We start from the raw sequence: 27,344 nt of genomic DNA, 5'->3' as shown, positions 1-27,344 counted from the left end.
CATATTTGCATTCCAAAAGTCCTCCTGGGAGCAATTCAGAGACTGAACCTGGGACAAAGCTATAGATGTGGGTCTCTGCTTAGCAGGCTGCTCCATCAGAGTAAGCGAGGGGTGGGGGCTGCTCAGACAGGCTGGGGCCTCTGAGGATGGACAGAAGTAAATAAAGTTGAGAGGTGTAAACAGAAACAAAGATAATGCAAATGCCAAAGAAGAGTCACAGATCAGGCATGTGCACAGGATAGATTAAGGGGCATTGTCCGAGAGGAGCCTTGCAAAGGGATAGGGTTTGAGGGGATCATGGCAGATGGACTTGTTGGGCTATGTATGCCAGTCTACCTCACAAGGTGGTGAGAGACCAGGCATGAATGGAACTGGGGGTGCTGGGGGTGCTCAATTGCATTTGAGTTCAGAGTAGTGGTCCATTTTACAGCTTCTGGGTGGTGCTTATGTACAGGGAGGTCTGAGAACTGTTGCACTCCATGTTCTGCTGGGAGAAGGAAGGAGGACTAACAAGGGATCATTGGACCTGATACTTCAAGCTGACCTTCTGGCACATTCTCTGCTAGCTTATTTCCTCCCTTTTCTGGTTAATGCTGACCTGGTCCCATGATCCTCTGGCTTCATGCAAATTCTTCAGAAGGCTATAAATGCTTCTCCAAGGTCATTCTGAGAGGGTCTATTCATGGTTGTCTCTTCTCAATTCTTTATCCTAGCTTTTCATCTACTGTTAGGATTCTCTTTACCTTCTTAAATAGAGCAAAAGTCTGTAAATTCCTTCAAGCCCACTGATATGTGTGTGGTATTCCTTCATATATTGGAAACAGCACATAAGCACCATACATATCCATTCATTACATTCTTTGCCCTACAACTCTATCCCATCCTCTTTTGTCCTACTCAGACCTTGATTGAGTAAATAAGTCTTCTACCTAAGCAGACACCCCTTTGGAGTCTTCCTAAAAAAATCTAATCTTTTCATCCTAATTCCCCTTAACACTATTCTGCATAGCTAACCTTGTTTGACATTGTGCATGAGATCATCCCTGTGGCCTCATGAAAGAATCTGGAGGACTGATTTGTTAGCAGATCTCATTTCAGCCCAAGCCTATTGGAACATTAGATTCACCTGAAAAACACAGAGTAGGGAGAGAAGGAGGAGGAAGATGAGGAAAGATGGGGAAGAAAGGAAGGAAGGAAAGAAAGGAGGTAGAGAGGGCAGGAGGAAGGAAGGGAGCAGTGGAGGGAGGAAGGAACAGAGGGAGGGAGAGAAAGCAGATAGGCAGACAGGCAGGCCCAGTTCTCCAAGTCCAAGGCCTAGGAAACTGGTTTTCAATCGTTGTTAGATAGATCTGCTTTTATGACTTTCCCTCCTTTTAATATTAATTTCTCTTAACCTTAAATTTATTTTGTATATAATAGTAGCTTCTCATGCTATTTTTAAAGCTTTGTTTGTTTGGTTTTGTTTTTGCTATGCTAGAGATTGAAGAGAGAACTCTGGGCGTACTGGGTAAGGGTTATATCAATAAGCTACATCCCAGCTCCACATGGAAGTTTCAGAAATAGAGTGATTTCGTGTTGCAAGTTGCCTTTGTGGTTAACAGAAGCTACAACCACTCATCTTTTCCCGGATGTACTGTTTATTTAATAAGCATTGTGGTTGTTTGAAAGAAAATGGCCCCAAAGGGAGTGGCACTATTAGGAGGTGTGGCCTTGTTGGAGTAGGTCTGGGCTTGTTGGAGAAAGTATGTCACTGTGGGGGTGGACTTTGAGGTCTCATATGGGTTCAAGCCACTCCCAGTGACTCAGTTCACTTCCTGTTGCCTTTGGATCAAGATGTAGAATTCTCCAGCACCCTGTCTGCCTGCATGCTGTCATACTCTCAGCCGCCATGCTCCCGGCCTTGATGATAATGGACTAAACCTCCGAAAGTGTAAGCCTCCACCTCAATTAAATGTTTTCCTTTATAAGAGTTGCCATGGTCATCGAGTCTTTTCACAACAATAGAAACCCTATGACAAGCACTTATACTTTGTGTGATATTTTGATTGTGTTCTGACAAATAAAGCTTGCTTAGAGTCAGAGGGCAGAGCTAGCCACTAGCTGACCATAGAGGTTTGGAGGACTGTAGAGAGAGGAGACAGGAAGTGGTAAAGTGGAGCTGAGAGAGGATCTTGTCCCTTTTGGATGGAGGAACTGAAGAGGTAGGAAGCAACTGACAGCTGCTCCCTGTTCTCTAATCTTTCAGGTTCTTACCCCAATATTTGACTCCCAATTTTGTATTGATAAAGATTAATTAGATTCATGCTTCACCTGGTGCCCAATATGGGGCATGAAAGCACAAGATTGCCACTCATCCCTGACTTTGCAGCTGCTGCAGCTGCCACCAATAGCCGTAGTCACAGCTGCCGGAGTTGGCTGGCTTTTCCTTTTTTTCCCTCAAGCCCTCTAAGCAAGTTTGGGATTTTCCTGTTTCAGCCTCTCTACCGAAAACTCCAGAAGCCCCAAATTCTACAGGCACTTGGGCTCCAAATACCGCCAGAGTTAGCCACGCACCACCCACCGGCCAGTTCTGCCTTCAGGCAGCTCTGTGCTTTCACTTCCTGCCAATCACACCTGCTGCTTTTGCACACTCCCCCATGTCCATCTTTCAAATGGCTGGCTCTTTGGCTCCTTCTCCCAGTGAGTTGTGGGTCAGGCTGCTAACATGTGGCCAGTGGCAGCTGTCCTTAGCCAGGCTGTGCTCCACCTGTGTTCTCCGCCCAGATGTGCTACACAGCGACAGCCAGACTTACTCTTCACTGTCATCATCAGCAGATGTGGTGAGACAACTTGGAATTCTTAAAGGGGGGAATTAGTTAAAAAAAGAGAAAGAGTTTTTTCCTCGTGTTAAAAAAATGAGAAACACTATTATGATGGAGAGAGTTAAGTCTCTGTATAATTCCACAGTGGATGGTTTAAAAATGGAACAATTAAATGAGGGGATAATTAACTTAGCTGGGATTTACATAATGTCAATTATAAACATTATTGGTTTGGTAATTCTTGTTTTATCCCTAAAAAAAGTTGGTTGATATGAGTGAGAAGATACATGCCTTAGAAAAGGTTGAAAAAAAGCAACTACTAGTCTTAAACATTTTACATTGGTATGGATTTTTGTATATTGATACAAATTTGAAGTTATTTTTGTTATACTGTATATATGTTTCTACTCATTTAAGATATTATTATATATTGATACTAATTTAAGGTTATTTTGGTTAGAGCATACTGTACATACATTTCTACTCTTGCTCAAGGTATTATACTTACACAGCTCATTTAACAATGTAATATAAATGTCTTGCCTTGAAAGTTATTATTATGAAATATTTAGGCTAATAAAGAAATGCAGGTTAGTAGTTAGTCACCTATTACAATCAAATTGTAGTCATGTTAGATATTTTTTCAAGGTCAAACAGAGATATATTTTAGATAAACAGGTGGTCTTCATATACTTCAGAGATCTATAGAATATGGCATTTAAAGTGTTTTAATAACATAAGTTTCTTTTTTTTTAAATGACAGTAAGACATGTCTGCTCATGGTAGCACTAATCTACTTCAGAGAAGATGATGGACATCAAAGAAACTCCATGTGTCTTTACATCCACTGCTGACAGTATGCTCTCCAAATTGGACAAGCAGGACAGAAAGGAAAATGATTATCAAACTTTGCCAAGACAAGGAGGAAAAGTCTTTCAAAAATCCTGCTTCACAGAAAAGTCTGTCAGATATTCTAGGCCTGTAGGCCAAAGATGGATGTCCCAATGTTACAGAGGAACCATGGATGACTGTCCAAGTAGACAGTTGTTTCTGTCATTTCTTAGTTTTGGAAGTTGTTTGCTCTGCACTTCCTGTTTACTTGGGTAATATTATATCCTTTTCAGGTCTCTGATAGAGTTGAAGACTAGATAGTTATAGTTTTCAGTGTTAACAAATTCAGAAAAGAAACTCACAAAAAAAGGTGTAAAGTGTATAAGGTTGAAAGACATCAAAAGATAGTTTTGGGTTGGTAATGCAAGTTAGGATAGAAGATGAATTAGGTACAATACTTTGGACTCACTCAAAGTATTTGGACTCACCAGAGGATCTCAGCCCTTTTAGACAGAAGAATGGAAGAGGTAGGAAGCAACTGACAGCTGCTTATGGTTCTCTGATCTTTTTGTTCTTACCTCAACATTTGACTCCATACATTTTATTGATAAAGATTAATTAGATTAACACTTCACTTACAGAAACTGAATCATATAGTTTGCAACATTTTGGATTTTGTCGGTCACTGCAGTCCTATGGAATCTTTATCCATAATGTTGTGTGTGTCATCTATGAAGATCTGGTTCCTTCTTACTGTAGAGTCATGTTACATGGTAGAGATGTGCCATTGTTTGTTTAATCAAGGACTTCTAGTTTGTCTGCAGCTTTTTACTATTATGAATAAAGCTACTTTGAACATTTGTCAATACGTTCTTACAAATCCAAGCCTCTATTTCTCTGGGATAAATGCTCAACAGTATGGTTACTGGTTGTGTGGTAGTGTATATTTCAAAAGGAATTGTACTAACTTGTGGTAAGGATACTATTTCAATACTATTATACTCTGAATGCCAGATGACAGAAGGGAGAAATAGCAATTACATTTTATGTATAACCTTCCCCTGCTACCCATGATACTTCCACTAGAATTGACTGCTAAAGTTTGCCTGACAATGCCTTGCTACAAAGAACATGGAAAATGTTCTCTCTTCTGAGTGCATTGCTGTTCTAAATGAAGCTGGGCACCATCTTTTGGTATAAACTGGATTATGCTGCAGTAAAAAAAAAATCCCAAATCTCAGAGGCTCCTCTATGATTACTTGACCATCCTTCATGGGTTAGGGCTCTCAGGTCTGTGCTACACTCACTCCAAAAGGAAGAACCCATATCAAGAATATTGCTAGTCATCATGGCATATAGGAAGAGTGAGGAGACCATGCTAAAATTCAGTTTCTGAAAATCTGCATCTTATTGGCCCAAGCATGTCACATGACACAGGGCATCTCACAAGGGTACAGGGAAATGCAATTCTGTCATTTGCCAAAAGAGGAAGACATAAAAACATGTATTATAATGGTTAGTTTAAATGTCATCTTTTTACAACTTAGAATCACCTCAGTAGAGAGCCTCTCTAGAGAAACTGTCTTTGTTGCCTTAATTGATGTGGGAAAACCCACACCAGACACTGATGGCACCTTCTGTTAGCAGCAGAGATATAAAAGGGCACAGAAAAGGAAGACAGGAGATTATTGTTTTCACTCCCTTGGCCTTCGCTCTTGCCACTGAGTTAATTTGCTCTGTTATTGCTGCTGCCGATGCCTTTACTGATATTCAAACCAGTGTTTCCAGGCTTCCACTGTGGACTGAGGCCCAGTGACTCTCCAGGAAGCCTCCATGTCTTTGACACCAGCATGGGACTCCTGAGGCACTCAGCCTCAAGGACTGAGCCACTAGGAGACACTTGACTTCTCTGGTATGAGATAGTCATTGTTGGACTACCCTGACTGCTGAGGCACCCAACCTCAAGGACTGAGCACCTATCACATTCTCAGCTGTGACACAGATGCTATAACTAATATTACTAATGTAACTGTATTGCATAAGATGATCTAATAAATTCATTTTTGTAAAATTTTATTGGTTCTGTTCCTCCAGAGAGACCTGACAAATGCATTTAGAAACTGTGGCTGAGAACTTATGAAAGTTAAGGAGAAAGGGATTAATAAATGTTGGAATAGAATGGGGTCTTTCACACTCTCAAGCTTCCACACACTTCTTCTAACCTGCTTTTGTGCTGGCTGGCTTCTATGTATTGAGGCTTCTCAGATTCTAATTTCACCTACATGCACTGTGGTGTTTCATCACTGAATCCATTTGTTAATGGGGCTCATTTCCCAGGCAAGCCCTTCCCCATTGAATGCCAATGTCTTAAAGATCCAGCTTAGATAATCTTAACCCCCTGACCAGCCTGTCACAGTATGCTCTCTCTGCTGGAGCAGCAGCCCCTGCTAAGCAACAACCCAGCCCCACCATTTAGGATGTAGCACAGGACAGCTATCCCTGCTGTCTCTTAGGGTTCAGGGCCCACTGTGAAGGACAGTCCCATAGGCTCTGACTAGTATACCAGCATTGCTCCACAAAATATCAGGATTTGGGGGTCTCTATCTTGTAATAGTTGTTTTATATGACCTTGGCTGCCCAGATTCTAATCCTTGTGCCTATAGAAGGGATGAAAGATCAAAGATTAGGACATAATTCTCTTCCTTTAAAAGACTTTCCTCATTAGCTGCACAGAATACTGTTTACAGTCCCTTAGCCACAACTTACTTAGTTACTATCATTCAAAGAGTCTGGGAAAGTAGACTTACCTGAGCAGACATGTGCTCGGGTCAAAGTTGAGACTCTGACCAACAATGATGTGATGCTGTCGGGGACGGCGTGGGGTATAAACAGCAGCCTCTTAAAAAGATGAGCGTGCCGGGCCATTGTTTCTCCCTCTCTTGCAGACTCCGGTCACTAAAACATCTCTATTGAATCCCTACTGTGAACAGCCAACAAGACAGACGGACACGGCTCCTGCAGAAAAAACTACCACCAGGAATGTATCATTGCAAATTCTGATTGGTACAACAAAAGGAAATTTTTCCAGAGAGAGGCTGATGGGGTGGGAGATTAGATGGAAGAAGGGAGCAGGAAATCCTAAATGTAGAGGGTGATAGGAGAAGTGTAACCAAGAAAGGAAGTGCACAGATCACCTAGTCTTGTACTGGGACCATTCTAGGAGAGTGAGGACATTATCTGCCAAGTCCCTGACAAAAAAAATCAGCAGGACAGCCAGGGGAGCTGGCATCTGGCAAGGAGAAGATGGGTATGAGATGCAGCTGGACATGTGGTCAGAGACCTTGCAGGTCATGATGCAGGTAGGAGGTTGACTGAGAAGGCATTCGAGTTTAGGAAGAAGAGTGTCCACCACATACTGAGCACATAAGGACACTAGAAATCGTGATTCTTTTTTTTTTTTAGTTGTGTGTTAATATTTTTCCTTATACTACCTTGTTGTTATCATCATTCTTTGTATAATCATTTTTCTTTGGGAAAATTTCCTTCTCCTGTTCAGGTGCACACAATTGTGTTTACCTTCTTCTGAATGGGCTATGTTAAAATTCACTGGTGATTTTTCCTTCCTTCTTAGGTTCCTGATTATCATGCTTTTGTTTTCTAAAAGAACAGAAAACCATAGGTTGGTTCATTTAGGAGAAATAAACAGTCATTTAATATCGAGGCATTCTTGGCCAGTCCCAAGGCTCCCTTCTGATGCAACCTTATTAGCCTACTTTATGGTTCACAGGGTGGGTGCAAAGCATATACTGCTAAAATCTCCATTGGCCTTCACAGCTCTACAGACAGCATGGAAAGAGGGGGTGCTGAGGACTTCCTATGGCTGCTGTAGTTCACTTTCTGATTCGAGATCAGTCCTTAACTCCTGACAACATTCTCAAACTTGATCTAGCTGTGATTTTACTAGAGTTTCATATATGCCTCCCCCAACGAGCCCAGTGCAAATATGGGGACCTCTGCTTCATATTCTGGACCTTTGGCTTTTTATGTATCATGGTATTTAATATCTTTAGGAAAACATTGTCATGACAAGTCTAGGCAACAAAGGAAATTTTTCCAAAGAGAGAGAGACTAAGAGGATGAAGGATAATTCAGAGAGATATAAAGATCAAGGAGAGCCTTTGGAGGATTGCAGGTGAAGTAGCCGAGTACCCCCTTAAGAGGGATGGAAGGATATGTACTGGTCACCTTCTGTGTAAACAGTATTTGGTGTTAGTGTGCAAGTCTGCACTGTCAAAGAGTCAGGAAGGGAGCATGGCTGTTGATGAGGACAGACAGATGTGGACCTGACACGGGGCTGGCAGACGGGTGCAAGAGGATAGAGCATCAAGATGGAGACTTCAGAGGTTGCAGCCTGCAAGCACTGGGGAGCTACTGAATGACTTTAAACAGATTGAGATGTGGAAATCTGCAGATCAGAATGAGCATCCTAAAAGAGTCCTGGGGGGGGGGGGGGGTGATGTGACAGAGGGAAGCTGGAAACAGGAAAGCTGATTTCTGAAGTAGTCTACCTGAGAGTTAGTGAAAAATGGTCCTTGAATAACAGTAATGAGATTGGAATTCTTGAGGAAGGGACAGCCAGGGAGGCAGAACGAGTACACATTGGGGAGAAAACTGGATGAGAGGAGCGATCAATAGTTAGGGATCAAAAATGAATTGCTAGCTGGTGATTGATGCTATAGAGTGACACAGGTCAAGAATTAAGCAATACAGGAAGGAGAGTGTGTTTGCACCAGCTGACTTGCATGGGTAGAAAGTGAGTTGACATTAATTGCAGTCCATTCCCATTTCAGTGTTTCCTTACTAGATGCAAAAAACAAGAGTGAGAGAGATTGGGAGAGAGTAGGGGCAGCTGGAATAGATAAGCAAGGACTCACACTACTGTAATATTTACAGCAGGCCAGTCAATGCATGGGTACTGGTGGAGTATACACAATTCCCTAGTTAAGTATTTATAGACATAATTAAGATCATTAAACTACACGTAAGTTTAAAATATAACAGAAACATGACACTGACATTCAATTAGCAATTAGACAAGGCCAGAGGAATGTCAAGAATGCAAAGATGGACAACAACAAAAATCTAATAATTAAGATGATCTGGTGTCCATGGCCTTATCTAAATGGGACAAGCTAACGTGACACCAACCATGGTGTCATGCTCTATGAAATGAACAAAATCTATGAAACATTCTTGCCAAGGATGTCAAATTTAATTAACAGGCTTTATATGCAAAATGAACATTATTAAAAATGTACAGTTTAGAAAGAAATCCAGGATCACCAAGAAAAAAAAATTCAGGGACATTCTAGGAAAAACAAAAACAAAAAAATGGTCTGGTCATCTCAACAAGTCAATATCATGGATCTGGTAGAAGCTAAGAGAAACTGAAGACACAACAATCACATGCAACAAGGGAACTTTGGTTGGATTTATTTAGAAGAAATCACTATAAAAAGCCACTTGGGGAACAAGTGCGGAGAGGCTGTAATGGACGGAGCAATGGGGAACATTAGAGTGGAATTATTAACATTATTAAGTTGTCAGGGTGTTAAGGTTTCTAGAAGAGCATCTTTACTTTTGTTGTTGTTGTTGTTGTTTGAGACAAGGTTTCTCGATGTAGTTTTGGTGCCTGTCCTGGATCGTGCTCTGTAGACCAGGCTGGCCTCGAACTCACAGAGACCCACCTGGCTCTGTGCTCCCGAGTGCTAAGATTAAAGGCGTGCACCACTGCCATCCAGCTACTTTTTTTTAAAAACATGCTAAATAATTTAAAGTTTATATAATTCAGAATCAAGAAAACAGAAACAACATATACCATCCCGCATGTGTGCACATGCAAAAAAAAGAGAGAGACAGAGACAGACAGACAGAGAGAGAAAGAAAGAGAGAGAGAACACCCAAGAGGTCTGGGAAATAGAGCTGCAGCCGGCAGTTCCCTAAGGAGCTGTAGAGGAAGAACGGAGGGATCTATCACTCGGGTGGATCACACAGATGAATGACCAGTACTGGGGGAAAGCTAACTGGATGGTTAACATGTGTTTTCCAATGACTCAGAAAACAAACTATGTATCAATACACAAATACAAATGAAGCAAATCTGGTGAGCTCTTGACTCCGGGGGTGGCGTGTATCTGGATGTTCCTTATAACAGTCTTTCTTTAACTTTTCTGTATGTTTGAAAATTTCCCAAAATATTAAAAAGCATATTCTACTGCTTCATCAAAGATTACAGGAAGCCAACATAAAAACAGTAAAAGAAGATACACACACGGATTGAACTGAACAGTTTTTCAGCAAATCCCTGAAACTGAGATGGGGAGAAACGTGGACCAAAGTACTATGTATCACTTTATTCTTCCTCTATACATTCCATGGCTGATTTGTATATTTGCCACTTTACCAAGGATATCTCTGTTATCAGCCCCACAACCTTATTTACCAACTTCAAGAAAGCTAGGAAGAGAACAGAGACGGTTCAGTCAGTAAAGCATGTGTTAGATAACCATGGAAAACTTGACTTTGACTCTCCAACACCCATACATTTGAAATCCCAGTGTTGGGGAGGCAGAGACCCACAGATCCCTGTTGCTCACTGGTCAGCCAGCCTAGCCTAACTTTTCCTTCCAAGTTAAGTGAGAGACTCTGTCTCAAAAAACCAAGGTAGATGGCCTCCTGAGGAAAGAAATCTGAGGTTGTCCTCTGGTCTAAATGAACATCTGCACATACACACACATGCACCGTTACATATACAAACACATGCACATATACTACAGAGACAGACAGACAGACATGCGCACACGCGCGCACACACACACACAGAGAGAGAGAGAGAGAGAGAGAAAGAGAGAGAGAGAGAGAGAGAGAGAAGCGTGGACAGCAATTGAAGCTCCTCTGTGGCAATCTCTGACAGCCACACTTTTGGAAAGAATGAATATGGCTTTAAATTGGTGTTAATCTTTCACCTGCTCTACTTTTTCAAGGAAACAACTGAGTTAGGAAACAGTTCACAGTCACTTACAACACACCAATGTATTGTGGCAGTAGAATTGAGAAACCTTCAGCTGGAAAAATAGCTTCATAATTACAGAGCCACATCCGCAAGGGAGCTCTTCTCCCCAAGCTGGTTATTATTGATGCACAGGTGTCAGAGGGGAGGGTGGATCCTGGTGATGTGTAAGAACATTTGCCTTATTTTGGCTTTATCCAGTGTTAGTGTTTCATCAAAACTTAGGATGAATATGGGATGCTGTGTACATACCATCAGACAGCTTGAATTCAGTCTCTGGTTCTCCCACTAATGAGCTGCACAAATGTCTGAAGGACATTTCATCTCTCATTAAGTGCCTCTGTTTCTAGTTCATTGGTAAACGCATTATAACAGCTAAGTGAGTCCATATATGGAAAGCAGTTGAATCATATTTTTCACAGAGTAACATAAAAATGTTGCTTACTCCTGGGGGGGGGGTGACTATATTACACCATAGGAGTATGAGCTGCATTAAGTAACTTGTAGAATATTTGTACACTGTGAATATGTGTCTTTGCCAAGGTGCCTTCTGATTGGCTTAATAAGAGCTGAATGGCCAATAGGTAGGCAGAAAAGGATAGGTGGGGCTTCCATGGAGAGAAAGAGGAGGAGGAATCTAGGCACACCAATTTCGCCTGCAGACTCAGAGCAAGATGAACTTCTCATACCGAGGAAAGGTAAAAGCCACATGGTAGAACTCAGATAGAAGTAGGTTAGTTTGAGTTATAAGAGCTATTTGGGGATAATCCTAAGGTAAAAGCCAAGCTTTCATAATTAATAAGAAGTCTCCATGTTGTTATTTGGGGGCTGGCAATCCAAAGATACTGGGACAAGAAATCTTGCTACAGTAACTGATACACATTGAGGATACTGTACTGGTGAGTCAGAGTTGCAAAGGAGTCTATGATATTTAAGGCTACATTCTTTCCAGTTGTCTTGCTGTGGAATGCATACAACTGTAGCATGAATCTTGAAAGTTCTTATTAATAAAATCAAACCTGAGGCCAGGTATTGGGGTGAAGTGAAAGATCAGAGAACCAGAACAAGCCACAGCTAACCTCACCTGGCCAACTTCTCAGCTGATCTTGTTTCCTCAGACTGGAAGCCTCTGTGTCCTCATATCCGAATGGCTCTCAGCTGAACTGTGCTGCTCAAAACCTAAAAGCTTAACCAGCCAAAAGCTTCTAGCTTCTGGTCCTCACGTCTTATATACCTTTCTGCCTTCTACCACCACTCCCTGGAATTAAAGGCTCGCTTTCTGGGATTAAAGGCATGAGTCACCATGCTTGGCTGTATCCTTGAATAGATGGATTTCTGCCTCTGGAATGCTAGGATTAAAGGCATGTGCTACCACTGCCTATTCTAAGTATCTAGTGGCTTTTCTGTTCTTTGACCCTAGATAAGTTTATTAGGGTACACAATATTTTGGGGAACACAATATCACCACATACAACAAAACTGACCCTCTTAGCCACTGTAAGTGCACACTTCAGTGGTGGTAAATACATTATATTATTTGGCTACATCATGGTTATTATCTCCAGAACCCTTCCCACCTCATAAAACTGACTCTCTATACCTATTGAACAATAACTCCTGCTGCCACCAGCCCATTCTACTTGCCACTTCTGGGCTTTTGACTACTTCAGTACCTCACACAGAATTTGTATGGCTAGGACAGGGGCTTATTTCACTTAACATAATTTCCTCCAGTGTCATACAAGTTGTAGCAAATGTCAGAATTCTCTTCTTTTTAAAGACTGAATAATAGTCCATGGTATGAATGTACTGTTTGCTTATCCACTCCTCCATCAATGGACACTTAGATTGCTTTCACATTTAAACTACATGAATGCTGCTATGAATATAGATATTCAAGCATCTCAAATGAAATCCCCGTTTTAATTATTTTGGGTGTCTACCCACAGTGAAAATGATGGATCATGTGGTAAGATTTTGTTTGTTTGTTTTTTAAATACCTTAAGGAAATTCTATTGCTTTTCACAAAGACTACAAGATTTTACATTCCCACCAAGAGCATGAAAAAGTGTTGCAAAAGTGTTACCCCACACGCTCTCAAGCGTTTATTTCACTGATTCTTCTGAGATGTGGTACCTCTTGTCCCACTGCAGTTATATCTTATATTAAATTTAAATAATGCATATTGGCCACTTGTTGATCTTCGTTAGAGAATTGCATAGTGAAATCTCTAGTCACATCTGGATTCGGTTGCTTCTGTTGCTGAGGAGGCTCTTTTGATAGACCATTCCTCGGTTGCAGCTAGGACTCTGTGGTATAGTCTTAAAGTATCACAGACAAATTAAAATCTGTTGATTTCAATCAGAGCTGAGATGCAGGAACTATTGACAGTACTAGACAAATCAGACTGTCTAAAAACTAAATGACCCATAGCATAGAACTTTGAACTTGGTTTTTTTTTTATGATGCATATTGATTTCTGTAGTAAAATGAGTAAACTTTAACACAAGAGACTCTGAGTCCATATAATAAAAATGTGTGTGCCATTTGTGGGCCACTGGGATGGCTCAGGTAGTGAAGGCACCTGCTGTTGAGAGTGACAATCTGAGTTCTAAAGAACTGATTTTCCCAGGTTGCCGCCAACACCACACACACACACACACACACACACACACACACACACACACACACTATAAATGACTAAATAAATAAATTGTTCCTTGTATTCTTGTGAACAGGCTTAGGGAAAGCTGTTCTGACATATGCTAAGCTCTCTGGCTCTGCAACTATAAACTATTATACATCAAGATGACCACACAGCAAGTGTGTGATGTCTGTTATCTGTCAGATGTGATTGGATGAAGTGTCTTTTGAGATGAACTCCCAGGAATCCTAAGATTTTTATCTCATGAAATTCTGAGAATTCTGCATTTTTTTTCTTCCTAAATACATACTTAACTGTTTCCCATACTGCTACCTCTTCAGTTTCTATTGGGTTTTTTCAGGCTCTGGGCCAAAGAGCTTGCATTTCTTTTTTCCTTCCTTACCAAATAAGTTAAATACTCAGTGTGTTCATTATTTTTTTAAGGAAATGAAGTTGAAATGATTAAACAGGAAATGTGCACTTAGCCCCTAATGTCGGCTACCTTAAGACAAAATCAATTCCATTTCAAATGGAATGCGATTGGAGAGCTGTGTAGAAGCGTGTTGATAGGAAAGAAATATTGAAGGTGAAGGCTCCAGAGACAGGAAATGAGAAACTTAAAGGTATCTTTTAACACTAAAAGCCACTCTCTCTTTCCTGTCCTAAAAATCCTTGAAAAAAAATCTTTAAAATGCTCTGCACATTTGAGACTCTAATACACTGGGCTGAGAGCCAATGACACGCCAATGAAGAACCAAACTGTTCTCTCCTTGGTCCCCTGTGGAAATCCAGAAGTTTACATTTTGCAGATGCCTAAATCACTGGCCACACCTGCCTCCACTAACATGAGCCAAGGGGAAGAGAGACAGAAAAGTCTTGCTGGTTCCGGAGCCTTTACATGGACAGCCCATTGCTCTATCACAGAGGCACCAGGTTTTCAGTGGATAAACACCTAAGGCCCGAGGAACAGCTCTCCTATTACACAGAGCCATGCCGCACTTCCCCTGCAGTGGCTCAGCTGCATGGCAAAGAGAAGATTTCCAGCCGGCTCCAATGCAGTTCCATGCTTTCCACCAGACTGCAAGTTTTTAAAGTTGGTCCTGTCCATCTGCACCTTGCTTGTGGGTTGTTTTAAATTTAAACTTTTTTTTTTTGTTCAACCCACGTTGCTTGTGGGTTGTTTTAAGTTTCTTTTTTTCTTTTTTTTTTTGAGAATTTTCGACATAAGTACTCTATTTACATCATTTCCACCCTTCCTTTCTTCCCCCAACTCCTCCGGTGTGCCTCCCGACTCCCTCTCAAATTCATAACTTCTTTTATTAATGGTCAAAAAGTATATTCTGAATTACTGACATTCAGAAGAGAGGATGGAAGCACAGTCTACGAGCTGAATATGTTGTGTCTACTCTGTGTTAGCTGTGTGTTTTCACCACGGGTGCATGTGGGGGATCATATGTATACAGGCACATACAGGTGTTTGTGCTAGCCAGTTTTACACTGACACGAAACAAGCCAAAGAAATCTGGGAAGAAATTGCAATTGAGAAAATACCCCCACCCCAAGATTGGCTGGTAGACAAGCCTGTGGTTCATTTTCTTTATTGAAGATTGACATGGGAGAGCCCAGTCAATTGTGGGTGGGGTCACCACTAGAAAGATGGTCCTGTGTTGTATAAGCAAGCAGGCTGAGCAAGCCATGGAGAGCAGGCCAGTAAGCAGCGTTCCTACATGGTCTCTGCATCAACTCCTGACTCCAGGTTCCTGCCTTGCTTGAAATCCTGCCCTGATTCCCCTTGGTGATGGACTGTGATGTGAGAGGTATAAAATGAAATATACTCATTCCTCCCCAAGTAACGTTTGGTCAGCCTTTGATCACAGCAACAGAGACCCAACTAAAACAGCTTCTTTGGAAGGTGGGGATTCTGTGATCTTGAAATTTAAACAATCTAATCTTCCCTATAGAGTTTAAAACATAAATAGTTTGATTCAACTTCCGAAATAGGTAGCACTTGAAATGATAACAACCATAATTAGGTTTACACTGGTTTTGAATATAAGTTTTCTTATGAAACACTTTTTCTTCTGGGATAAATTATGGACAAATATGGGCAAAGTGCTGGGCAAAGTAAAGAAAACAACCGACAAAGATGCTTTTCTACTCCTCAAAAAACTCAAGTAGAATGCTAGGGAAATTTTTTTCCTGTTCTTAGATTTCCCTAGGTTTTCTTGTCAGGATCATTCAAAACTAAATTTAAAAAAAAATACATTTAATAAAGAACATGTTATATCTTAATTCTCACAGGAGACCACCCATAACTTGACAACAGACTAGTAATAAATGCTTTTTATTTGCTTGAGACATGTGTGATTTGCAAGAGAGTGGGCACATGATAAATGTTTATTGACTAAGTCTGTGGTGTGGGTATAGAAATAGGTAAGAGATTGGACGGAGGAAAAGTGGAAGTACCATGTTATGAGAAGCTGAAACATAGCTAAATTTCCAAAATGATGATTCTTGTAGTGTGATTATAATGATTAGTAAGGACAAAGTAATATTGTAATTCTACATCATTTAATTTTTTTAGTGTACTTTCTGATTTTCCTCACAGTATGTATATACCCCAAAAGCACTCACTTACCTGCAAATGTGAAAAATCCATATCTAAAAACTTCATGGTCTTAGGCAAGAAATCGCACCCTTTGAGCCTTCCTTCAGTCTCTTCCTCTGCAGAATGGAAATGACGAGAGTAGCAAAGGTACATGATTGAGGGTTCGTAAAGTACTCGGAACAGGGGCTAGCCTGCAACAAACAGGAATTATTGAAGTTGTGATTATCCGTTTCCTGGGCAAATTCATTAGGTGCAAGGAAAGTAATAAATTATCTTCTAAAGATTTTTTTAATGAGATCCTTCTGGAGCAATGATTTTAATTATACAAAAGTGGGAAAGTTAGCATCCATGTGTTCAGCACTGCACCTCCTACCACACCACACAGGCCATCATTCAGTCACAGATCTAAGGCAGCCAAGATCTGTTGGTAAATTCCTTAAAAGGACCAGTGTACGAGAGAACAACTTGTCTCCTTACCGTGAATGGGCCTTACCAAAACTTTGCTCACCAATTCAACTTCTACATTTCTTTTCCAGAGACGTCAAGAATTTCAGTTCCATGCTGGAGAAGGCTAAGTCTGTCCTCTTGGAAGTAGTTAGCAAATGGGAATTATGAAGACTTGGAGCAGACCAAGAAGGTAAAGTACATGGCTGACCCCAGCTGAAGAGTTTTGTGATAGAGATGTCTGTCAAATAAGATAATGCTGAGGGCCAGTGGACCCGCTTTGTCAATGTGCATAACTGTAAGGAAGGCAGGAGAGAGATTCATCTCTGGCAAGAAGAGACCAGCAGACCTCACCAGCCTTGTTGTGAAAACCACTCCTCGCCAATGCTCCTTGAGATGTTATCATGCCCGCATGGATCAGATCACTCAAGGCATCTTTGAGGCAGCCCGATGGGAGAGACACAGTGGACCTCACTTGAGGGATGAAGATGCTGAGCCATGGAAGAGTCTGAAATGTGCCCAGAATCACAGCTGGCAAGTGGCAAGCACAAGATTTAAGTCTAGGCCAGCAGATTCCAAATACTGCTTAAACAGCAAGAGACACTGTCCCGATTAAATCTGCACCATCCCTGTGGCTGAATATACAGCCTTACTGAGATAGGCTTAATTTATATAACCATGTATTTAAATGGTTCAATAAAAACTATGCAAAAGATTTGTAGTCTACAAGTTCTGGTTGTTGTCCATCTCTGGGTCCAGAGTGAGAAAAAAAGGTCAAAAGCCAGAAATAAAGGAGAATGACAAACAGGGAAGTGAAGAAGAAAAAGAAGAAAGCTGTTGGGATGAGAACAGAGATAAACTTTGATGAGGCTTACCGAGTGTAGGAGAGGATTCGAACGGTTCCCGTAGCAGAGCTCAAGCAGGGCAAACGGAATCCAGATGCACATTGCCCTCTTTAGCTGTGGTTTTACCCCTGACTCAGTCTTCCTTGAAGCCTCTCTGCTCCTGAGGCTCATTTGAATTCTGAGGCTGGCTCTACTACAGTCCTGTGCCCTGCCCCAAAAAAGTTCAGCATCCTTCTGATAGCCGAGATGAGTGAGGATGGGCAGAATCTCAATGAGCCGTGGATGTTTGACAGATTCATAAGGAAAGAGTTGAATCTTCTTGACAAACTGGTGTGCTCTGGTCCTGGAAGTGGCTGTAGGTGGGCGTCTTTTTGTACTAATGGGTAAAGCCTGTCTCAAATGAAGAGAACACAAGGGCTAAGACAGCTGGAGAGGCACGTGGTTTCCCAGGTGTCTCACTTCAATATCTGCTGAACCTACCAACTTGACTCATTTGCTCTCTGGGCCAAGAACAAAACCTGTTTCTAAATTCATCTAATTTGGCTTTCTGCCATTTATAACAGAATCCATACAAGTATATTGAGTCACGGGAAAAAACTCCAATGATGTTCATTTTATTTAATAAGACATCTTTACTAGTGCCTTTTGTATCCACAGAAAGAAATGTCTGAAAGGATAGCTTCATTTAGGACTTCAATCCCCTGATCTCTTTATTCCTTTAAATTCTAAAATGTCTTCCTGGTACATTCTTCAGCCATGGTGTTTTTCAGACCCTAGTTCTCACATATCGAAAGGACAACATACAACATGCTAAATACTTAGCCATACAACTGTCTGATTAAGCTGCCACTTAAATAAAGGATTCTGTTAAGAACTTAATGCAGTACAGACCCTCAGGCAGCTCATGAGATAACTTAGGAAATTTCTTTTTAAAAAATACTATAATCAGTGTGTCTTAGTTAAGGTTTCTATTGCTGTGATGAAACACCACGACCAAAAAGTAAGTTGGGGAGGGAAGGGTTTATTTGGCTTATACTTCAGCATTGCTGTTCATCACTGAAGGAATTCAGGGCAGGAACTCAAACAGGATCCAGGGGGCAGGAGCTGATGCAGAAGCCATGGAGGGGAGCTGCTTACTGGCTTGCTTTCCATGGCTTGATCAGCCAACCTTCATATAGAACTCACAACCAGCAGCCTACCGATGGCACCACCCACTGTGGGCTGAGCCCTCCCCCATTATCAACAAATGAGAAGATGCCTTATAGCTGGATCTCAAGGAGGTAGTTCCTCAACTGAGGCTCTTTCCTCTGATGACTCTAGCTTGTGACAAGTTGACATACAAAACCAGTCAGTGTGCAGTGGAACTCTAAAAGTAATGAATTTAGGTAGAACAATATTCCTCCAATTTCAATAACAACCCCCTAGGAAGCTTAAGAAATTAAAGAGTACATTAAGAAATAACAATTTGGAAAATTTGGCACAAAATCCAGAAGTCTAAGTTTTCACTAATTGTTAGGTAATTCCAGTGTGATGTCAGTGCAGTTTCAGACCTCAAGGAACTCTCAAAGTCTCACTGGACGTTAGCAAAGACACTGATTTGAAGTTGTAAGTTGTGAATCTGTGTCTATAGAGGCAGTCAAGGATGGATCTTTAAAGATAAATGTGAACTCTCCAAGTACGTTTTCTTTTCATGTGATCAGGGTTAAGTGAGGTGATCCTCATGAAGGATGTTCTACGATTAGCATGCGCTAGGAGTAATTATTCTTGACACACTCATTAAAACAGAAGTAAAAAGCAATACACTTAAGCATCCTGGCATACTTACACAAGGTCCATTTCTTGTGTCTCTCTAAAAGTGTTAAGATTCAAAAAGGCCAACAACTGTATTGGCTTTAATCCCACAATACCAAACCTTCTGGGCTTTCTGGGTTTCAGGTGAAGTAGATACGACATTTGCGTGCATTTCTCTGACCCATTTTCCAAGTGATTTGAAAGCTACACACTTAAAGTCAGCCTCAGAGGAGGAGACCTGCAGCCGACTAGGTTTGCAGTTCCAGTTGCTTTGACACTTCGCCTTCATGCTCAGTATAACCTAGTGTTCACATACACGATTCCAACCAGTCCAGTCAGAGAAAGAGCCCTCTGTGTCCCAAGACTCTCACTGCCTCCCACTTCTCTGTATATTAATTCCCTCTCTCTTGGTTATTTTCTTTCTTCTTGGTTAATTTGAGATTCTAAATTGTTCACAAGCAGCCCTAGTCTTTAAATCCATACCTGATGGTCACTAGATGAGGAGCTGATTATGCAAACATTGGCAAAGTTGAGTAATCCCTGTCTGAATTGAGAAAAAAAGCTACTGGCTGATCTGAAATATTCAGACTCATCTTGATGGCCCAGATTTGAAGTCTAGTATTTTGTTTTGAAGTACCTTGTAAACTTTTATAGTAATCCCTGTTGTGGAAGCCAAATGTGTGATCTCCAGAGTCCTGATTGTTGCCACACAGCTGCTGTTATGCCATATACTTCAGCAAGTGATCATTTAACAGAGAGAACAAGAAGGCCCGTTGATTAAAGAGATAAAAACCACTACCACAGAAAACTCATTTCACAAGTATGGCCTCTCCAAGAGCAGTGCAGATCCGGAGAAGCCAAATCCAACCGATGTGAGAGTCCCTCCCTCAGGAAGGGTGTCTAAAGGAACAAAACAACAAGAAAGGCTGCCCTGCTGGGGGCTGTGGCTGGGAATCTGGGAGTTCCAGTAAAGGCCCTAATCTGCAATACTGTACCTAGACTCACAGAGCATAAACTGTGACATGCAAGACGAGCAAGGTAAGCACGTGTTCTGCCAACACAGAGCATTTTGACACATGTGTTCCAAGATAAGGCACTGATAAAGAGATTCCATGGCAACTCTGATGGACCATGGGCTAGAGATAAGACTAGGGACTGGACCAGTCGTTTGGTTCAAGATGTTGGCAAATCCCATAATGGCAAGCCCAGCCTAATTTATGCTCCTCAATCTACATACTACTCTTCATTGATTCATTTATTCTGAGACAGCCCATCATTCTCCAACATGTAATTCTCTTTTGACACAGTGCATTAATAAACCTAACTTTGTATTTCTAGTAGGACCTAACATCAACTACTTCATCACCCAAATGGTATTAGTATGACCAAATAGTACAGTGACCTACAATGATTGATTCATTTATTCTGAGACAGCCCATCATTCTCCAACATGTAATTCTCTTTTGACACAGTGCATTAATAAACCTAACTTTGTATTTCTAGTAGGACCTAACATCAACTACTTCATCACCCAAATGGTATTAGTATGACCAAATAGTACAGTGACCTACAATGATTTGGCTATACACCATTTATAAGATAATATCCTGACTGTTACCTTATACACTTTGATTCAGTAACTACTATAGTACTGTTTCTCCCATAACCAGAATAGACAAGTTTGGGAATCACCCGGGGATAGAAGCAGGGTGGTTCCTTTCCAGATTAGTTGATACCTCAATTTTGAACTCTGCAGATCTGGAGTCTTAGGGAAGTGCATCCACTAAAGAGCACAATGATGGTTTCACCAAACTGAAAACTGAGACTCCTACCCAGCCATGTCAAGCTCCTCTGGCCGGTGAATCAGCAATCAAGGCAAGGGTCACTGTTGGCTCGAGGGACTAATCCTGATGACCGAAAGGAATCACAGCTGCTAGTTGGAAATAAGAAGGAGTGTGTGGAGTCCATATTCTTTCAGAAGCAAAGCTTGCTGCAAAATAACCCAAACTAAAGGAGGCCATGGCCACCAAAGTTCTGGACACCTTAATGTTAAAGATCTGGGTCACCCACCAGGTAAAGGAATTAGGCCAGTTGAGCAGCTGGCCCAGCCCGAAGAAAGCATGAGCTGCTTCAGAAGCTATTAATATCACCAAACCTAAGAAAGCGGTATGTGGTCATTACTTCCTCATTGCACATACAGTATGCTATGTTGTTTGACAGGATATTATCACGTTTATTTTATTACATATCTGTTAGGGCATATGTAATGGCCAATATACTGCATATTAAAATATATTAATAAGCTTATTTTACTCTTTTTCTCAATTATTTGAAAAGGATTATTGATAGTGATTAACCTTATAATTTAGTCATTATACCACAGAATAGTCATATGTCACTGGGAAATCAATTAAGGAGTAGTATCTAGCCTAGAGATAGACTGTCACCCATATTAAATATGTGAAGATAATATTTAATTTGACTATAGTGTCTGCATTTCTCCCTTTGGTGGGGAGATGCTAGGATGAAAACAGTGTCTACCGGAGGAGTCGTTGCCTGTTTTTGTTAGTGCTGCAATGAGAACATGCAAGTGTGTGTTTACAAGGCTGTAGATGATGGCTGAGTGACCCGAAACTTGGACTATGGTCATTTTTCAACTTTTCTATTTCAGATCTAGTCCCATTTTTTTTTCCCTAGATTCTGCTTTGGAAACCTGATGCCCCAAATCTGCAAACCGTCTTCCTCCTCAGCCAGTTTGATAAGCTGTATTAGTAGAGAATGATAGAGGGAGGCTGTCCGGAGATAGAGTATGAAGAAAGAACTCCTCCAGGGCAGCCCCACCACTGTCTTTCACTCTGTCAACGGAAGCTGGGTGTATCTGATAGTTTTCTGACACTCCCAGAACCAACGACACAGTGTCACCTCAGACATACGGGACTGGACCAGGTAGTGTCACCTCCTCAGAGATCAGCTACCAGGCCCTCAGCATTTTCGAGGCTGTCAAATTCCTACTCATGTCTTTTTGTTTTTCCAGCCTAAGTGGTAGCTTTTTCTTCCTGGTGTTAATGCAAACCGTGTTAATATAAACCGTGTCCCTGGCATAGTCTCTTTTCCTGTTGCTGTGATGAAAATACTCTTTCAAAGCAACTTATCAAGGCAGATTGGGTTTGTTCCGGCTCACACTTCAAAGGTGCAGGTTATCAGGGCAGGGAAGTCAAGGCAGCTAGTCACATGACATCCACAATTGGGAAACAGAGGTGAGTGCACCCTAATGCTTGTCTCACTTTCTCTGTTTTATACAGTCCAGGGTCCTCTGTCCAGGGAACAGCTCCACCCACAACTAGGACTAGTCTTTCCACATCCATTAGAATAATCAAGATGATCCGTTGCAGGCACATCCGGGGGACCATCTCTCATGTGTTTCTAAATTCTGTGAAGTTAACAATTAACAGTAACAATCACAGTCCCTTTCCGCTTTTTCATTTTCTAGTATCCATGTAACCAAAGCCTGTATGTTAAAATGACAAGGATGGATTATGTTTTCGGGACAGTGTGGTGGTTTGAATAAGAATGGCCCCCATAGGTCCATCTATTTGAATGCTTCAGTCACCAGGGAGTGGCACTATTTGAAAGGATTAAAAGTACTGGGAGGTGTGGCCTGGTGGAGGAAGTACATCTCAGTCAGCAGATCAGGATGTAGCTCTCAGCTCCTTCTCTAGCACCATTTTGCCTGCATGCCACCATGCTTCCCGCCATGATGATAATGGACTAAACCTCTGAAACTGTAAGCAAGCTCCCCAGTTAACTCCTTTCTTTTGTAAGAGTTGTCTTGGTCATGACAACTCATAGCAATAGAACAGTGACTAAAACAGACACTAACACAAAACAACACTGTTGGCCATAGACCGTATTCAGTCAATGACTTTACCTATGGAATCAGTCACCAAATTCCAGTCCTATGATTCCAATGCTGGACAACAGAGCCTTGCTCAGATTTCAAGACCAAAATGTTTCTAAGTTCTTCAGACATTAGAAAGGCAACAGTGCCGGTCCGTGAAGTCTCATGGCAGTCCAGTGGATGTGGTGTAGAGCCTCAGGATGAAACACTTTAGAGAGTAATTGCTACTGCAGGTCAATTCAGCTCAGGTCTCACCATCTAACATCTGAAATAATCTTTTACAATATTTTAATCTTTAACAATTTTTAAATTTTTGATGAGGCATTTTGAACCCATATTGGGGGAAATGATCAATGGTTAATCAAAGAGCTCAGTTGTGTGGATGTTTGTTTTGTCTCACACTGTAGCCCAGATGGCCTGGAACTCCCAGCGGTCCTCCTACCTCAGCCAGCTGACTGTTGGGATTATAGGATCCTTAAAAAAAAAAAAATCTAAAGTAGAATTCAGGTGTTTTCCAGAAAGCAAAGTGACTCTGAGCGTAGGAGCAGAGCCTTACTCCAGCAGGCACAAAGCCTTTGCAGACCCCTCTGGTTGCCTTCAGGGAAAATTACCCCCATTTACCTGCAAATCAATGAGCTGGTCCTAGCTGACAGGGAAATTCTACTCTGACGGCCCGACAGCACACCATAAGAAGTCCTTATATGAGACCGGGCTAATGAAGTTGTGTGCAGAAGTCAGACAATGCAGCTCTACAAAGAAGACAGTGACCATGCCACACGGGACATGGCCGAACATGCCGATTTGTTATTTGGACCTTTGGTAGTTACAAAATTAACAAGAAAAAAAATCTGTATAAATGTGTTACTGGGGATCTAAACACACCCAGCTAGCTGCCAGAAGAACTAGAAAGAAAAGCAGGTAACAATTATTTCTCTTGGGAATTAGGGCTGAGGAAATGGAAAATGAGAAAGCAGCTGACACCTCTTTGCACCAGCATTTCTGTATAATTTGATGTGTGACTAGGTGAATGTATTAATTCCAAATACTGTAACTACTGTTCTAAAATGTGTGTGCTGGGAATGCAGCATGTCTCTGCGAGTTGTGAAAAGCAAGAGCTTATCTTGGAGAAAATAAACGCAGTTTTGTACTTTCTGAACAGCAATTTAAAATTTGATGCAATAACACTCATTTAAATCAAGTTCAGTAAACTTGAACTTTTAGCTAACCCAGAAAAGAGTCTTCCTGAAAACAACCTAAACAGTAAGAATGGTCTTTTCTGGACCTGGGGAGATGGCTCAGTCAGTAAGGTACCTAAGTTTAAATCTCCAGTATCCATGTAAAAAAGCCAGGTTGTTGTATTCAAGTCTGTAACCTGTGTGCTGGGGGAGGGACAGAGATGGGAGGAGCCCTGGGGCTTGCTGGGAGCTAGACAGCCAACCAGCAAAGCAGAATCACAGAGCTCAAGCTCAGTGAGAGTCCATGTCTCAAAGAAATCAAATGGAGAGCAATTGGGGAAGTCATTTGACACTGGCCTCCCCGCCCCCCCCCACCCCCCCCCCCCCGCCCTCCGACACTTTCACATGCACACACACATACACACAAACACACTCTCTCACACACACACATCACACAGAGAGAGTTTTTTAAGTGACAAAAACTTCATGTCCATTGAATTTGGAAAGGAATTGCAACCTAAACCACAAACTACAGAAGACAGAAGGTTCTGGCACAAATTGGGAGGAAAGACAGTCGATGGCAGAGCTTGTGCATAGACCAAGTTCTCCAAAAGCATTAGGTCATCATGGAGACAGAGAGGATGGGTCTCTCAGCTGGGACAGTGAATCCTTGGGGTTGGCTCAAGAATGGCCAGCAGCCTGCTCCAACTTGCTGAAATCAGGAAGTGTGGTGCTGAGTGAGAAATGCTGAGACAGGACACTTTCACTGGTCTGCCAGTGGGGTAGGATGGAAAGAAGCCATGAGGGCCTACAGTAGGTGATTGATCACACCAGATGGTCTAAGTGCATGCTCACTCAGTGTTTATGCTTTGTCAGGAAACCCTTTAAAATTTTTCACTTAATGCAAATTCACTCGAGGTAGGCGTTATTATGAGCATGCTGTGTTACAGGTGAGATGCCAGAGGCATTGGGAGCCTAAGTAACTTGCCTGAGGCTACTGCTTACAACTGCAGAAACTCAACCCCAGACAGAATTCATTCAGAGTTCATGCTCCCAACAACTAATTAGGTTATAGTGCCTCTTTAAAGAGAACTATGAATCAAAGAAGTGGGAAGAAAGAAAGGAAGGGAACATCGCACACAAAATCCACTGCAGTAACAACAGCTAGCGAGAACACCCAAGACCCATACATAGTATACTGAAAACCACAGAAAAGAGATATTCTGAGAAATTTTAAAAAAGTGTCAATTGTATGACTGTGAAGATTGTAGCTAGAAATAAAAATATATATAGCTAATTAAAAGTAGTAGACAGATGAGAGGTCTGTGGAAATGAAAATAAATTAGTTTTTTATTCACAGTAGTCAATAGTGTTATCAAAAGTTGGCAAATCAAAACATGAAAGCTTAAGAATAATTTTTTCAAGATGTATTTTAGTGTGTGTGTGTGTGTGTGTGTGTGTGTGTGTGTGTGTGCAAGTGAGTTCACATGCCCTTAGAGGCCAGAAGAAGGTGTTGGGTTCCATGAGCTGCCCCGTGTAGGTGCTAGGAATTGAGTCCTCAATTGGGTCCTCAGCAAGTGCATGCTATTAACTACAGATCCAGCATCATTCCAGTCCCATTAAGCATATTCTTAAAAGTTCTAGAATAACCAGCAAAGGGCCTAGCCACACAGGATTCTCTAAATATCAGAAAGAAAATACAAGCCAAGAATACTGACATATGCCTAGAATGGCCAGCACTTGAGAGGCTTGAGATAGGGAGGATGACCATTTTAAGGCTAGTGTAGCAACATTGCAAGATCCTATCTCAAGAAACCAAGTTGTAGGAAGTGGGAGGAAAGCGTTACTTATATCATTTGCTTTTCTGTTGCTGTGATAAAAACATCATGATTAAAACAACTTATAGAAGGGAAAGTTTATTTGTGCTTATGGTTGTGGGTAGAGAGTCCATAATGTCACAGAAAACATGGCAGTACATATTCAATGTCAAAGACATGGGAGGCAGAGGCTGGGCAAGGCTGTGAATTCTCACAGCCTTCCCCCAGGGCATTCTTCCTCTGGCAAGGCTGCACTACCTCTCCAAACATCACCACCAATGGGGAACCAAGCATCCAAACATCTTAGCCTGTGGAGGACATTCCTCATTGAAACCACCACATTTAATTTTTACTGTGTTTGGCAAACACAACACTGAGGACAACAATAATGGTTAAAATCACAAAAGAGAAGTGTGCTCAAACATGCCATCCTGTGCAGACAAGATACATCTACCTGCTAAAAACATGAAGATCTCAGGAAGGTTCAAAAAACCAAGCCACCATTCCTTGTATGCAAAAGAGAGGTATGTAGAAAAAAACAAATTCCAGACAAATATCACATAATTACAAAAAAGAGGTTAATAAATTCGTTGCATTATTAATGACCAAGTTGAATTCCTTCAAGAAGCATAAGAGAAATAAGTTCAATTGATATTGATAAAGGAGTTGATTGATAATGAATATGTCATGGAACACTAAGGACTCAGCATGGAAATTGCTTCTTCAAATAGAAAACAATAGCCCAACTGTCTAAAATTAGGACCATTAAAATGTCAAATCAAGGCCAATGGTGGTGGCACACGCCTTTAATCCCAGCACTTGGGAGGCAGAGGCAGGTGGATCTCTGTGAGTTCGAGGCCAGCCTGGTCTACAGAACAAGTTCCAGTACAGCCAGGGATACACAGAGAAACCCTGTCTTGAAAAGCCAAAAACCAAAAGCCAAAAAACAAACAAAAAAGAAAGAAAGAAATTTCTAAGAACATTAGAAACTGAAATTCTAAGAAACTTAGACAACAACAGCAGTGAGAAGACTGTGCATGAGAATGCATGTATTAGCCTCAAAATCAGTGCTTTGAAGAAAAACTTAAAGCCTTACTCAAAGTATTAAAGAAGAAAAAAAACCGAGTTCATATTTAAAACATGGGATAAGAAAAAGAATAAGAAAATAAATATAAGGAAAGTAGTAAACAGTAATTAAAGACAAAAGCAGGTATTAATAACTTGGGAACAAATTATGTAAAAACAATAAACATAAAAATAGCTCATTTGGGAGAAATCATATGAAACAAGTAAAAGGGTAGCTTACCTCATTTTCAAAAGAAAGTAGAAAGAAAATGCAAACGTACACAGTCAGCAATTAGAATGCACTAAAAAAGCAACTGAAATAATTGCGTGGGAAGATTCTGCAAACGCACTCAAAA

The sequence above is a fragment of the Peromyscus eremicus genome, chromosome 4 (assembly GCF_949786415.1).
Source record: "Peromyscus eremicus chromosome 4, PerEre_H2_v1, whole genome shotgun sequence".
Taxonomy (NCBI): Eukaryota; Metazoa; Chordata; class Mammalia; order Rodentia; family Cricetidae; genus Peromyscus; species Peromyscus eremicus.
This window is presented reverse-complemented; position numbering follows the sequence as displayed.